The 15,989-nt window shown below is 46.2% G+C and overlaps 1 pseudogene; it reads left to right on the plus strand.

The window, feature by feature from the left end:
- The first annotated feature begins 9,431 nt into the window (after nucleotides 1-9,431).
- Nucleotides 9,432-9,611, plus strand: LOC142576946 (U2 spliceosomal RNA; annotated as a pseudogene).
- The last annotated feature ends 6,378 nt before the right edge of the window (nucleotides 9,612-15,989 follow it).

The following is a 15,989-nucleotide window of genomic DNA, read 5'->3' on the forward strand; positions in this document are numbered from 1 at the left end:
TGCCATTATCCCTCAAGAGAAAAGTTTATAACAGCTGTGTCTTAGCAGTACTCACGTATGGGGCAGAAACCTGGAGGCTTACGAAAAGGGTTCTACTTAAATTGAGGACGACACAACGAGCTATGGAAATAAGAATGGTGGGTGTAACGTTAAGGGATAAGAAAAGAGCAGATTGGGTGAGGGAACAAACGCAAGTTAATGATATCTTAGTTGAAAGCAAGAAAAAAAAATGGGCATGGTCAGGACACGTAATGAGGGAAGATAACCGATGGTCATTAAGAGTTACGGAATGGATTCCAAGGGAAGGGAAGCGTAGCAGAGGGCGGTAGAAAGTTAGGTGGGCGGATGAGATTAAGAAGTTTGCAGGGACAGCATGGCAACAATTAGTACATGGCCGGGGTAGTTGTAGTAGTTGTAGTTGTGACCGGGGTAGGCCTTTGCCCTGCAGTGGGCGTAACCAGGCTGTCGATGATGATGATGATGAATGGAAAGTATTGGAAAGTTGCATTGTACAAGCAGTTTACGAAAGTCCGCACATTTCCTTCGAAGACTGTTCGCATTCCACTGAAATATGAAGGCATTTTTGTAGCGGTTATTCATGTACTGCTTGCCGTAGTTTTGGCCCGGATTGTTGACACAATAGTGCTTCAGGAGGAAACAAGGCTTTTCACTTCTGGTAGGTTGTTTTCTTCCGGAAAAACAGATAGGATTGCCTTACGAGCTGGCAAAAGCATTGGCAAAATTAATTGTGTCACCGATGCGGCGGCATGTTCGCTATTAGCTGGCGTTACTTCTGCAGTAGGTGCGTAAGGTTGCTGAGAATAATGCGTGTGAATATAGGACTTTTCTGGTGTATTACTTTCTGCCTGTTCTGTGGGTTTCCGTAGCATTCACACATAAGACTGGGCGCTTGACTGTGATCCTCTTGGTTGGTCTCTTGATTTCACCCTTGGTTGTTCTCTTGAGAAGGAATAGCTTGTTGTTTGTCTTGGCTGTGGTGGTTCCGGTGCCCGATGTGGGTTACCTTGCACTGCGCCGGTATATTGTAGCGCTGCCTTTTCCGATTCTATGCTTTGTCCAGGCTTTTCGCGCTTGGCCAGTAGTAAGAGCGACGGTCTGCCCGCATTATCAAAGGGATCAGGCTGCCGTGTGTGGTGGATGATAAGAATACCATAGAATAAGGCATAAGGCATTGCTACAACATAGCGGCCCTGGATGGACAATCTCAACGTTTCGGGCGGGTTCATTGCGTCGCAGTTGGCTTCCATGACACCCGCCGTAGTTGCTCAGTCGCTATGGTGTTGGGCTGCTGAGCACGAGGTCGCGGGATCGAATCCCGGCCACGGCGGCCGCATTTCGATGGGGGCGAAATGCGAAAACACCCGTGTACTTAGATTTAGGTGCACGTTAAAGAACCCCAGGTGGCCCAAATTTCCGGAGTCCCCCACTACGGCATGCCTCATAATCAGAAAGTGGTTTTGGCACGTAAAATCCCATAATTTTTTTGTCTTCCATGAATAAGTTCGTGCTTACGCATTTGTGCCCCTCCCTTATTCTGAGGGCAGCCCGAGAAGGCGGCGGCATGGTTCCCCGCACACTTCGCACGTTTAGTCTGGAGGAGTCACTTGCACTCCTTCAGACTTCCACTCATATTTTGCCTTGACGTGTGCTGTGGCAGTTTTTCGCCATGTGTCCAAATCGCTGGCAATTATAGCAGCGAAGTGCTGGTCCTAGATATTTCTCGACAGGATAAGTGGCGAAACCCAAGTAAATTCTTCCTGAAATAGGGCCATCGTCTCTGCAAGTCAGAATTAATGTGTTAACTGGATGTCATTTTACTGCTCCATTTTCCTCTCGGTAACACTTTATCTATCTTCGTGCCCACATAATTCTGGCAACATTGAAGAAGTCTAGGAGTTGCTAGTCTTTATACTGCAGAGGCACATTTACTTTCCCGACGTTTCGCATGTATGACTCTGGGATGAAGGGCTTGACTTCCAGGGCACTTACACTTTACAGCATCAAACAGCGTTTTCCGGATGCTAAGGAAGCAACGATGACAGTGAAACTTCCATCTCTCGTCTTTCTGGAGGATTGCACTTTTTGGCAGCGGAAACTATTTCGGCAGACGCTCGGTTTGGATTCAGTTGCTGAAAAGTAGTCGTTCGCTTGTTGGGCGAAAGACGAACGGCATACCCTCTGCTCGTTTTTTCATATTCGTGTCCAAAGTAAATAGTACATCCTCATCCACCTCTTCATCACTTAGCTTATGATTCGATGTTGCATCATCATATTTGCTGTCCTGTAGACGAGGTTTCCTGCTCCCAGCTTCACTATCAGCCATTATTCCTGAAGTTGGCGAAGCTCCTTCCGAGTTGTGTAGAGCCAAACGTGCCGACTTTATGAAGCTTTGTGACGCCAGCAAAGCCTCAGGCTTTTTATTATGGCCTGTATAGTATCATTCATATGGCTTGCTACACTTCGACGAGCATAAGGCTTGTGGTAATGTTCTTGGCTTCCGACCACCGTAGTGGCAGAAAGAAACGTCATAACTATTAGGTGCCTGGTCCGCTGAATGTGTACTCGACATCTTGCTAGTCAGTAGGGGTCACTGTAGACCATAAATATCCGCAAAAGCCAGAAAGATCAGAACACCACACAAAGACAGCAACCAAACAGATGCACTTCTTCGTCTTCAGAAGCTGCCATTGACGCCATGGTATAGCTACTCTCACGACCTACTATTTTCCTCCCCTTGCCAGTACATGGTCGACGAGCAAGCATCCCAATGATATCCTTCTCTTACTTATTCCTAATTTTATGCTGAACTCCTAATTCAGTTTGTGACTCTTAAACCTCCTCATGTATGTAACACTATGTAGTAACAGCATGAAATGGAAAAGTCTTGCCAACCGAATGCAGCATGAAACTACAAAAAACACCATAAGGGCTTTCCATAAGAAAAGTTTACCATTGAAGAAAAACTTATCTTGGTCCCGGGACCAACACTCTTCCGAGGTGGTCGCTCTGCCACCTGTGTTAACAGGGAGGCTGGCAGAACGCATCGCAATGGCGAATTGACAAGTCTAAGAAGGTATCACTACGATTGGAACTTCGTGCTACATTATGGAGGATGGAAAATTTCCCTTTCATGACACTTGATTCACTTCCTCTTCCTTTTGGGAATCCGCAGAACTGATTTTTTTAATATTCAGTGTCCTCGAGCTTTGTGTTGTCGATCATTCCATCCTCATGCTGTGGTGAGCTAGGTTCCTGGTTGGCTAAGATGGTAAAGTGATCGCCCCGGAAAGGCGCTGCTCCAGGGTTTAAATCATGAACCAGAATGATTTTTTTCTCAACTGTGAATGTTTGGTTCTGAGAAACCCGTATATAAGCTGCCTGTGTAGCTTGGTGCGAGACTCGGGTGGGCGACAATTTTACCTTTGGTGATGCATCCTCCACCGAGCGGGATTCCAGAGAACTGATTTTCCAGTCAGAACGTATAAAAAACAAACAAATTCGATGCTCATTAAAAATTTAAATCGGAATTTTCAGAACCCGCCTCAGATCGTGTGCAGCTCGAAATAGGCACGTGAGTGGCTTCGGCCGACAACAATATTCCTGTCATGTTGCAGTTCTGTATTGAGGAAGACGAATCGTCGGTCTGCTGAGCACCCCAGCGTTACTTTGTCGGCACTTCCGCTCAAACTAAAAAAAAACGAAAATCGTATGGCAGCTCCCTTCTTTGTTCATGAAGTGCGCCGATTTTGATTTGAGCGTGATGTTTGCCATTTATTGCTTGCGATAAATCAGTTTTTTACTGGCTAACTGAATTGTACTTACGAATTTGCCCATAATCATTACTTCAAGCATACAGTGTGCGAATTCCACATTTGCCTGCATTTTCTGAAACCAAAAACAGAGCCGTATGAGTCGTTGAAACAGTTGCTTCTGAGGAACAGATAAGTCTGTACAGCACTTATATCTTTACCTTGACTGCATTAATTTGAGTTCCCATAGAAACGCTAGCATTGAATTTTACTGCATCGAAATCATGTTAGAATGTTGCAATAATTCTGCAAGACATTGTTAAAAATCAGTGACATTTAAAACACAAAGAAAGTCAGTCGGGCTTGACTTTTCAATTTTTTATGACTTTAGAACGGCAGCACTAAAGCGAAACAAGATTTTATACAAAACACATAAATACAAATACTATGCGTATTAAAGATTGATCCATTTATAAACGCACAAAACATAGAAATGCTGATTCAAAGCGTGAAAAGTCTGATAAGTTCGCATACCGTCAATGATGTGCTGCTCGATGGCAGACAATCTGGGGCCGCTTCACATACGCTCTTCATGAACTAGAAGTGAATGTAAAAAAAAAGATATCATACTGACCCAGCAGAAACTATGTAGAAAACATGCTGTTTAGTGTCCGCTAGAAAGGGCCAGTACGCAGTCGCACGAAATTGTCTAAGCATTTGCCCATCGCTGTCTGACTTCGGTCACAAGCCTGGCGGGCTCTAACAATAACAAGTGCTCCATTTACATCTTAGTGTGTTCGCAACACTAACTTTTATAGCAGCCTGCCTACTGCAGTCGTTTTTGTGTGAAGGATAAGATGGACATACACGTAAAATATGCACATACGTAAATATAAAGATATACGCAAGAAAGCACGATAGCCGGTACCGTCACTAGAGGTTCTGCCTCTGAAAATTTACAGGGCAATCTAGTGCCACTATCACAACCTTATTCATTTCTTTCTTTCTGTAATTACGAATTCATTATTTATCTAGCGCTCTTGTGCGCTCCGTGGCTAATTAGAGAGACAAACAACCAGAGGAGTCTAATATGTCACGTGACTTCTGTTTACCTGTTCGCACTTGCAAACGGACCGTAGTCTGCAGCCAGAGAATCTTGATTTCGAAGGTTCATGCTGCATGCGTTCCATCCGAAGTTCACATTGTCATAGTCATCATCACTAGCCTATTTTTAGGTCCACTGAAGGACAAAGTGCTCTCCCAGCGATCTGTCTTGGACCCCTGTCTTGGACTGGCTGATTCCAACTTTCGCCTGCAAGTTTCCTATTTTAAGCACTCCAGCTAATTTTCTGGAATGCTCGACTGCGCTTCCCTTCCCTTGGCATCTGTTATATAACTCTTATGGTTCACCGGTTATCAGCCTTACGCATCAAATGACCCGCGAAGCTACACTTTCTTTATCTTACTGCGCTTCCCTTCCCTTCGCACCCTTTCTATAACTCCGATGGTACGCCCGTTATCTGCCCTACGCATCAATTGGGCTGCTCTGCTACACTTTCTCTCACTGCACTTCCCTTGGCACTCATTCTGTAACTCTGATGGCGCACCCGTTATCTGCCCTACGTATCAAATGGCCCGCCCAGCTACATTTTTTCTCTTACTGCGCTTCTCTTGCCTTGGCACCCATTCTATAGCTCTGATGGTACACCCGTTATCTGCTATACGGATATCCCCCACCCGGCTACATTTTCTTTATCTTAATTTCAACTAGAATATTGGATATCGCGGTTCGCTCTCTGATCTACACCGTTCTCTTTCTGTCTCTTAACGTTAAACCAAACATTTGTCGTTCCATCACCGAATGTGCGGTCATTAACTTGTTCTTGAGCTTGCTTGTTAGGAAAGTAAAGTTAAATAACGGGGTTTTACGTGACGAACCCGCCATACGATTATGAGGCGCTCCGTAGTAAGGGACCCTGGAAATTTGAACCACTTGGTGTTCTTTAACGCGCATTACTTGTTAGTCTGGGTGTTTCGGCACCATATCTTAGAAGCGGTAGAAGGCAATGATCGCACACTTTTCAACGACAGTGGTAAGGTCTCAGTCAGGATGTAGTAATGCCGGCTGTATGCACTCCAATGCATTTTTGCGCTGCTACAAGTTTCTCCTGACAACTGCACGTAAAGGCAGATAAGCATATTGACCACTTCACCTGCATTTCGTGTTGAAATTCGCCACAACTGGCAATAACTTTGCAAAGCCGTGCGCTTTATTTATCTATTTGCATGTGCTGCGCAGGGTAGAGATTTTCAGCGATTTTTATATTTTTGAGACAGCAGTGGATCAGCATAACGTCCGACGAAAAAAATTGCTGGGCGAGTTTAAACTTGTTGAGTATGAAGCAAGAGCTCGCTATGCTGCAGATAGTCAGTAAATAAATAAATAAATAAATAAATAAGAGCCATTGAACTCTGTGAAGGTGGATGACTTGCGAAGCTGTTTAGCACACGACAGAGAGGTGACACAGAATTTTGAACAAATGTAGCAAATGATTTACCGTGATATTTATGTACATTCGCGTGGACGACGGAAGCGCCACTCCGAGGAGCCGCAGAAAAGTAGACACGCGTGACATTTTGACGGGACCACATTCACGGGCGAGCGGAGGGAAAGGAATGATGCATGAATGGAACTTCATTTGACTATACACAGCGTGCTCTAGGTTGTCGGCGTCAGCCCTATGATCGAAAACAGACCCTTGTAAAGACAGGTGTATTTGTTATGCGGGCGAGCTTGTAGGGCCTATAACAGGGGATGGCCATAATGTGCAAGGCTTTGAGCCATATGTTAAGCTGGGCTCTGATGAGTGAACTTTCAAGCATCCAGTGGGCGGTTTCCTTCATGTTTTGCTTTAGGTTTGGTAGCGTTGTTTGCGCCGTTTGAAAGCGGCTCGGCTTGAGTTATTTATTCTGCATACCCAGACGATATGCTCCGTGGTTGCTGGGGCTTCGCCGTAGGCACAATTGGGGTCGGGGTAATTTGTCGGGGAGATCTGGTCAAGTACTGGGAATGTACCGAAGCTTCCACTTTGTGGTCTTCTTAGCATGAGCTCTTAGAGGCGGGTACATATTATAAGTAGGGCTGCGTATTTTGTTGCGTCTTCTAACTTAGCTCTTAATTCTCGTAGGCGGTGCACTTTTGCTCGGTAGCTGTCTTCATAAGCGTCGTCTTGGATGGATGTATCGGATTGCTTCGAAGTGCTATCGCCGAGCTGTTCTTGTTTCAATGCTGCGAGGCTCGCTGATGAACTAGCTCGTTCCTCGGAATATTGGTGTGTCCAGGAATACAACGGAGTCTTACTCGGAAGGATCAAACTTGAAGTCGGGAGGCTTGGCTAAGGGTGCAGCTGGTGTATGTCGGGAACTTTCATATTTGAAGCGTTTGTGTTACTTGCCGAGACTGTGAACACATGGTTAGCTTATGGTGATGAGTCTGTTTGAGTGTAGTAAGCTAGCGCTTCCGCAGTAGCGTACCCTTCGGCTACCTCGGGTAGCAACCATGGTTAAGCAATAGAGAATTATGATAGTTCTCCTGTTCTGAAGTTCAAAGACGCCCCACAGTTGGACCCTTCCAGAGGGCAGGAGCCGTCCGTGTAGATAAGTTCTTCTTCTTCGTATAAGCTTTCGACGTATTGCGTGTGAGTTTGAGCATAGTATTTCCTTGTCTCTTGCTCCGAGACTTGATTCATATGCTTCGGGATTGGACGGTTGTCTGTCACTGCGATATCTTCCCATGGCCCATGGAGGAGTGATGAAAAGAATTTGAGGTAGCTCTTCGTTACAAAGACGTATCTCGTTTTTCATGGTCTTGCTGCACTGGTATGTTTGAGACACTCATTCTGGGCTTGCAGTGCTGGTTCTACAGAGCCACCTATTGAGAGAAGTAGGCCTGTTCCGTAGAGATCTTCGACCGTCGCGTAATTCGGCAGCCCTGTAGCGATCCGGATGCATGGTTGTTGATGTTTTCAATTGTTTTGAGCTAGGTCAGCGTGATTAGAACGAAAGGTAGGCCACAGAGGAACCTTGAGTAGACCAGCGCATGTGCGAACCGTTTGATTTGACCGTCGTATAGACCTCATGCACTGCTTGTTCGCTTTCGCAGCATCCTTGTTTTCTTTATTGTCGTACGCAACGTTTTTTCAACCCATTGCGTGGAATTTGCGCTTTATTGTTATATAATACACAGAATCTTGATGTCTTCATTCTGCTGAATGTTTGTGTTTTGAACACGAAGATTGATTTTATCTCGAATGAACTGTTGCTTTCTGTAGTTTGTATGCTTCAGGACTACTACAAACTAGGTTTTTTTTGTGGTGAAACTTTGAGACCCTGTCTGTCAAGGAAGTTGGTGATAACGTTGTTGCTGTTTCAGAGGGAAATCTCGTGCGTTAGACCATAATGTAATATCGTCAGCGTAGATTCCCGCAGAGATAGACTGTACTTCTTTTAGAATATACGCAAGTGGACGTATTGCTAAATTGAACAACGTTGGGGAGATGACAGCGCACTGCGGAACTCCTATTTTATTATATCGTTCACTGGTAAACGAACCTATTTTTATAGAAAACGTTCTGTACTGCAGAAAGCTTCCAACATAATTGTACAGCTTTATGCCTACTGTTAGCCCAGCTAGTCCTCGGAGTATAGCGTAATGGGGCACCGAGTCAAAGGCCTGCTTTACCTCTATGCCTACAATAGTGCTCGTCCAATATGGTGAGGGGTCCTATAGTACATCGGAGTGCAAGCGCCGAAGTGTGTCCTCCGTAGAAAGGTGGCGCCTAAAGCAAATTTGGGCCCAATGATAATCTCCGTTTTCCAACATTCATGTGAGGCGTTTGTTAACCATTCGTTCCATCATCTTGCCAATAACTGAGGTGAATGACATGGGACGGAGGTTAATGGCACTTGTTGAAGGTTTGTTTGGTTTGGGGAATGGTATTACAGATGATTATTTAGAATGTACAGAAAGTACCCCATCTTCCCAGGCATGGTTTATATGACAAGAACTGGTGTTAGTTGGTCTTCTGTGAGCTGTTGCAGTTGTTTGTACGTAATCATATCAGGACCCGATGCTGTTTTACTGTTTGACTCCTTCAGTGCTGTCATAGGTGCTTGGATGGTGAAAGAAGCATCCATTGCTTCACTGCTGTGTTTTCCCTCGGGCCATTTTGGATACTCCATATCGCTGGCCGGCTGCGGGAATAATGTGTTGGCACAAGTATCGGCCGTCGCACGTGCTGTAGATTTGGACGCCAAGCAAGGATTTTCAGCGGCTGTTCGAGTTTTGCTCCGGCCATAGAATGATTTCACAATGCTCCATAGCCTTTTATTATATATCCGACAGTGTAACAGGTTGCCGCACTCCTGCCACTGCTGCTTGTGTAGCTTGCAAGCGTACTTCGATGGTTGTCTCATGAAGAGCTTAAACTTCGGACGATTACGGGTAGGTTTTTCTCTCCTGTATGCATGTTGTGCATCTATTCGTGCCACCCATAAGTCAAAGAGGTGCCTGTTGGGCGCAACTGGCCTTTCTGAAGGAAAGAAATGTAGATACGCAAGCGCTTGGAACGCCGACAGGGAGTAGGCGGTGCGGACGTAGAAATGGCTGAAGTGAGTCAAAGTGTAGTATTAGTTCTTGTCAGTTTAGAAGCTGATACGGTTGTATTTGGACGCAAGATATTAAACATATTTCTTCAAGTTGGCGGAGTGCTTGGAGCATGCTTCACCTTCGCCGTGTTGTCGGCCCGGTATTTCACTATCTCCGTGATCTGCACACGGTTTTTGCACACGCCGAACAAAATTGCACGAAACACTAGTGTAAAGAGCTTCGCTGCAATAGCTAAATAAATTTAACTTCAAGGACTCCTAAGGGTCTCTTATTCTGACAAAGGATTGACACGTCACTCGACTGTACATGGTCGCCTGTTTACTGTACCGACCATTTGTTATTGCATAGGGCTCTAAGAGCTGTTGTGGAGATGGTGGCTTTTTTCCTCGCTATTAAAGTATCAGATAGTAGACCGTCTACTATTCAATGCAGTGAACACTGCTCTTACGATGACGCAAGCTCTAATGCCTTGGCGGGTTATCCCTATAGCTATAACCACTGCTACCGACTGGCGTTCCGCTACTGCAGTCACGAACATAAAAAAAAATCGCAGTCATTCCACTCTGTAAATAAAGGCAACCAGCGGAGCTATAAAATATACAAATCACACCACTCACTGTAAAAGTTTGCTTATTTCGGGGTTTTCCCCTTCCTTATCTGTAACATACTCTGCGAACAAGCAGAATCGCTTCTAATAGTGGCTCAACCTGTCGAGGTTCCAAATTGAAACGCACCAAGCGTCCCAATACTCTCACGTGCACGCCCGAAATTCATAAGGCCGCTCTGTGCCGCTGGTACGCAGCACTTTATTGAAAATGACGAATTTACGAAGTCGAATAGACGTTTAGAACCACAAGTATGAAGTTTAGGCTAATCCATCTACTTACCGAAATTCCAATGCTGGTGGACACACCCCGATTGCAGCTCCCATAGGCATTAATGCCAGAGTTCCCTCAAGTAATGACTGTATGAAACAATGTATTGGGTGGTTTCCAAGCTTTCGTCTTGCTGCGCCAGGTGTCAGCACACGCCTTACTGGTTTAATTTGCTTGCTCAAAAAGGGAGTGTAAGTTTTAAGCCACAGACATAGTTTAATGTATGAGAGAGCAGACACATACAGCTCTGCTGTAAAATAAATATTTTCGTTCCGCGATACATGGTATCAAACGAAGTGCGAGAACACCGATTCGCCGAGCCTACACCTGCCCACTTAAGTGAGTTTTCATTTCATATGAAGCTTTGTTACAAACAGATCAAGCGCACTTCGTTCAAATATTTTCCAAAATGATTAACTGCCACCTACACTGCAGAAGCCCCATCGATGCATTGTAGAAGGATTTTAGGTTGCTATTTTTACTTATTACGAGATAGAAATTAATTTGACAGCAAAATTGGGCGTACCCAATATTATACGGACACATAGAAACTTGACATTCAGCACTAAATCACGGGTGCGGAATTACAACAGCTATCTTGAGCCAGTGCTATATATCGTAAAATATGTAGAAGAACAAATACACATTCCGGCATATTTAGACGTTGTAAATAATTATTTCATAATGTGGAAGTACTACCGTTTAATGTATCAGCTCAAAACCGTTTCAGTCAGTAATCCTATATGTAGCGAAGCATTACCGCCTTCTCGCCGCAGCCGTGTGCATGTCACCGCCCGTCTAAGCCGAAACGTAGCCTTCTATAGCTTCCACTTACTTTCAATTCACGATGTATATGGGGAGCGTATACCTCAAGTTTCGGACCTTGAATTATGGCGCTGATCACCACAAGAACTAAAAAAAGCACGTAACTTCCATACCCTAGCGATAAAGTTTTTCCTGTTCTGAATTTTTTCAGTTAAATATTGTCCTCTTTTGCCCACCTTCCCCATGATAATACGAAGGATAAATGTAAAAACTTTATTTTATCTTAATGCAGATTTCTTGGATGCAACTTGTGAATGAAAACTTAAATACACCAACTTTTGGTACACTGTAGTTCAGCCATTGACCAATGATGCCGTTCGATTTTTTTTTTATTTCATCATGATAAACATTGCGAGCTTGGTCAAAACCTTCATAATAATTTATTTCAGTGTGTGTACGAAAGTCATTTGTACGGAAAGTTTGGTTAGTTGATATGGGGCGCTAGAAAGTAAAACGATTCCAAACTTTTCTATTCCAATTCTGCAATCGGCCCTTCGCGATTGGTCAAAAATGTTTTGGACCACCCCCATTTCCCCTGTCTGTCAGGCGACGTCACGAAAACCGCGATAACTCCCCATCTGATATAACGTGCACGCACGGATAATGCATGATTTGACCGAACAAAATAAAAATAGCTATTTCTGATTCGACGCCTCTTCGCCATTAGCCCTCGGCTATTGGTCAAAAGTTCTCCGGCTGCGCCTACTTCACCTGCCTCTGCGACGCCACAAAACCACAAAAACTCACCGCGTCAATGTGAAGTGTACGCGATAAAGATGCATTAATATTCCGAACCAAACTGAATTTTCCTCTGAATAGCCGCAGGCTGCCCCGTTCCGAAAGGAATAAAAGATAGATGTCGCTGATCGCTCACGCACTGGCTACTCGCTCCTGTCGGTGAGCATGGGTTTATTTGCGTGTAATAAGACTTTTTGCGTGGCCATGCAACGTTTTCGAGCACTTTCGGCACGTTTACGACCTCGTTCTGCCAACTCTTCTTTGCTGAGGATCCGCTTTAGCGTCATTCTTATGTTTCCGTTGCATGCCGCCGCGATTGTCAACGAGCCACCGCAAGCAAAGTAAGGGGAAGCGGACCAATCGCAGATGCCGGCGCCACCCTCTTCATACGGTTATCAATTTTCAGTGCAGTGGCTCGGCCCTACCGAATCCCTCTCCACTTGAGCGTGCTCCTCGCCTCTTGTGAGCCAATTAGATAAGACAAGCCGCTCAGTGTAGGCAATGTTATTCGTTTTTCAAGCAAACAAAAGTGACCTCCTATGAACGAGGAGAGCGTTCGATTGGTCTGTTCAGACAGCGCTGGGGGTGACCGCCCGATGCTTGCGTAGGCGGTTACGCAAATTTGACGTCAGGAGATTGAAATAAAAACATATGGTAATTGTTTTACGTTATAGGGCCCATGTTTACGTATTTAAGAAAGTTCAAGGCAGCGGAAGAAGACGCAGACGAAGCGCAGGGAAAACACACCAGACAAGCGCGGCACTATCAAATGAAGTTAATTGAAGCAACACGTGACAAATACACAAGCAAGTGGAGGCGGGGGTCAAAGCAAAGTGCGCATTGCGCAAAATCCTGCCCTTTGTATCTCTCCTTTCTCTGTTTTTTGTATGCGTCTTTTTGCGCTGTTTGGAGCTTTATTAGCATGCTTCGGATGCTTGTCAAGAGCCCCAGATCTAGTCGAGGCTGTTTTCCACGTGTCGAAACGCCCGTTCACTGCGCCAGCTTTCGCCCACTAGCAATAAGCCCAGTCTCCGTGTTAGCACGAGTGCCCCAGACATGGCAGTCTCTTTAGACTCCTCGAATACCGTGAGCTTCCACGGCAACGCCTACGAGGGTGCAGAAGACTGGCTTGAGGAGTACCAGCGCGTAGCCAAGTATTTGAGTTGCATGCTGGACAGAAGCTATCCCACGTGTATTTCTCTTTTGAAGACGGAGCTCGCACGTGGTTCGTAAATCGACAGGGAATCTGGCCAAGCTGGGAGGAGTTCCGCCACCAGTTCCTCCATACGTTCGGGAGCACCGAAAGGCGAGACCGCACACACCGTCTTCTCTAATCACGGATACAATAGCCGAATGAATCTTTTGCCGTGTTTTCTGAGGATATGGCTCGTCTTTGTCGTCGTGCAGACCCCGATACGGCCGAGGCGAGAAAACTCAGCCACCTCATGCGCGGCGTAAAGGAACAACTGTTTGCCGGTCTTGTGCAGAACCCACTGACAAGTGTTGATGAATTTATCAAAGAATCAACAGCCATAGAGCGCACTTTACACCTACGCTGCTGCCAGTATGATCATCTGACCAGCAGTGTACCGGCAAGCGCCGCAGCAGTGACGGTCACACATGAGGGTTCCTTGCGCTGTCTAATGTATGAAATTGTTGAGGAAGAGATTAAGAAGCTCACTGCCACCCCAAGTGAATGCACGGATGTGTAGATAGCTGAAGTTTTGCGCTAAGAAATAAGGCAAGCGTTTTCAGCTCCTAAGCCACACCTCCATACGTGGCAGCCGAGCTACGCGAATGCTGTCTCATGACAGGCCAGCTTCGATGCCGACTCCGCTGTATCACTACCCATCAGCATCTGCATCGCCTTGGTACCATAAGGAAAAACCGGCGTGACAACTGCTTCAGACTGCCGAAATTTAGAGTACACCTGTCATAGGCCCTTGTGTTTCCACTGTGTGGAAGCGAGCCACATCTGGGGCCATTGCCTTCATCGCGTCATAGGGTTACAAAGATTTGCATCCATTGCTTCTGGTTCTGCTTTCCACGGCAGCCGAACGCACACCGACGCGAATTCGACGGGCTGACGAGGCGATTCTGCCGGTTACCGGTCCTGCTCCCCCTCTCCGCGAGATCACTTTCTACCTGCAAGACGCAGTTCCACGGACGTGCCCAGAGGGCGATCTCCGAGCCCATGCCGGGAAACTGAAGGCCGCGACCTCAGCGTGGAAGGTTGCCACACGTCGTAGTGCCGAAAATTTCCCATTGCCATCGAACGAGCAGCCGATATAGCCGGATCATTTGACGACATACGAGATTGTACGCGCCGATGCTACTGCATCGTTCGAAGACCAAATGTGACGGCGCTGGTGGACACTCACGCGAACTTTTTGAACAGAAGTGTAAAATTGGCGGATTCACTTCGCAAATTGAAAATAGAGTGGTCAGGGCGATGCACTAGAGGTGTTGTCGGCCAGCTACTGACTCCGACTCCAGCGTTTATTGCAAGGATCAAAATAGGGGGTCCATAATTCGTCGCAAATATTGTTGTTCTTCTCGACTCTTGCAAAGATGTAATCTTACGTATGGACTTCTTAAGCGAGCACGGCGCCGTCAACATACCAGAAGTATACTAACCTTTTCGTGGGAGAAAAGTGAGGAACTACAACGCAAGTCCTTGCGCACCATCGACGACGTGACCGTACCACCGTTACCTTGCCGTAGTGTTTCCGTCAGGCGCGACACAGGGCACCATGGGGAAGGCCTTGCCGCGCATATTATTACACATCTGCTCACACAAGGTGCTGCCGCAGACAGAAGTCTCGTCAAACTAATGCGTGGGCCATTAGAAGTACTGCTGGCAAACTTCAGCAAGGAAGGACGACCCATTGCAAAAGGCGGACCAGCTGCTTACCTCAACGAGCTTGCAGAATTCGGCGAATAGTTTTGCATTACAACATTGAGAGCAAGACGCTTCGGCACGGTTACCTGTTGTTGACTTGAGCACGAGCTCACCACCACCTGAAAGGCAGCGCCTTGTGGACCTGTTGCACTCGTTTGGCGATTGCTTGTCGTCGAAATTCAGAGTCGGTCAGACGCCGCTGACGAAGCACCGGATTATCACGGAGGGCACAGCGAGACCAATCCGACAAAACCCGTACAGCGTATCACCAAAAGAACCCGAAGCAATCCAAGAGCACATGAAGAAAATGCTTGATGACGATGTTATCAAACACTCAAAAAGCCCCTGAACATCGCCGGTAGTGATGGTCAAAACGAAAGACAGCAGTTTACGTTTTTGTGTCGACTACCATAAGGGGAAGCGGGTGTAAAGAAATACGCATACCATTACAGCGTATCGACGGTTCTCTCGATAGGCTGAGGCATGTCCACTATTTCTCGTCAATGGACCTAAGGAGGGAATATTGGCAAATGGAGGTCGATGAGAGAGGCAGAGAAGCGATTTTCGTCCCACTTGACGGGCTTTACGAAATAAAGGTGCTGCCTTTCGTTTTATGCTTAGCTGCAGCAACTTTTCAGTGACTCATGGTTGCGGTTCTGCCAGCCTGAAGTGTCATACATGCCTTGTTTAGCTCGACGACGTCACAGATTTTTCTGACAGGTTCAGGGAATACCTCGGACGGCCCCTGGCGGTTCTACAAACGATATGGTTTGCCGGCCTTACACTGATAGCCGGAAAGTGTGACATTGGTTTTGAAGTACTGCAATACTTAGGTCTTCTTATGACTCATCAAGGCGTCCGCACTGATCCCGACAAGAAGATAGTGAGGCGCTTCCTAGGTCATTGCGCGTATTGCCGAATATTTATTGCCAATTTTTCAAGCTTCACTGTTTACGCACCTTACAAGACGTTGCCTTCCTATGTGAAGAAGACGAACAAGCAGCGTTTAATGATCTCCGATAGCACCTGCAAGCAGCTCCTGTAACGGCTCACATTGACGAGGACGCTCTTACCATGATTCTTACGGATGCTTGCTAGGTCTAGGCGCTTTGCGCGCGCAGTGACAAGACACAGCCGAGAGAGCAATTGCATACGTAAGGAGGATGCTCTCACGTGCCGAGTCTAATTACTCAACCGCAGAAAAAGAATGC

The sequence above is a fragment of the Dermacentor variabilis genome, chromosome 3 (genome assembly GCF_050947875.1).
Source record: "Dermacentor variabilis isolate Ectoservices chromosome 3, ASM5094787v1, whole genome shotgun sequence".
Classification (NCBI taxonomy): domain Eukaryota; kingdom Metazoa; phylum Arthropoda; class Arachnida; order Ixodida; family Ixodidae; genus Dermacentor; species Dermacentor variabilis.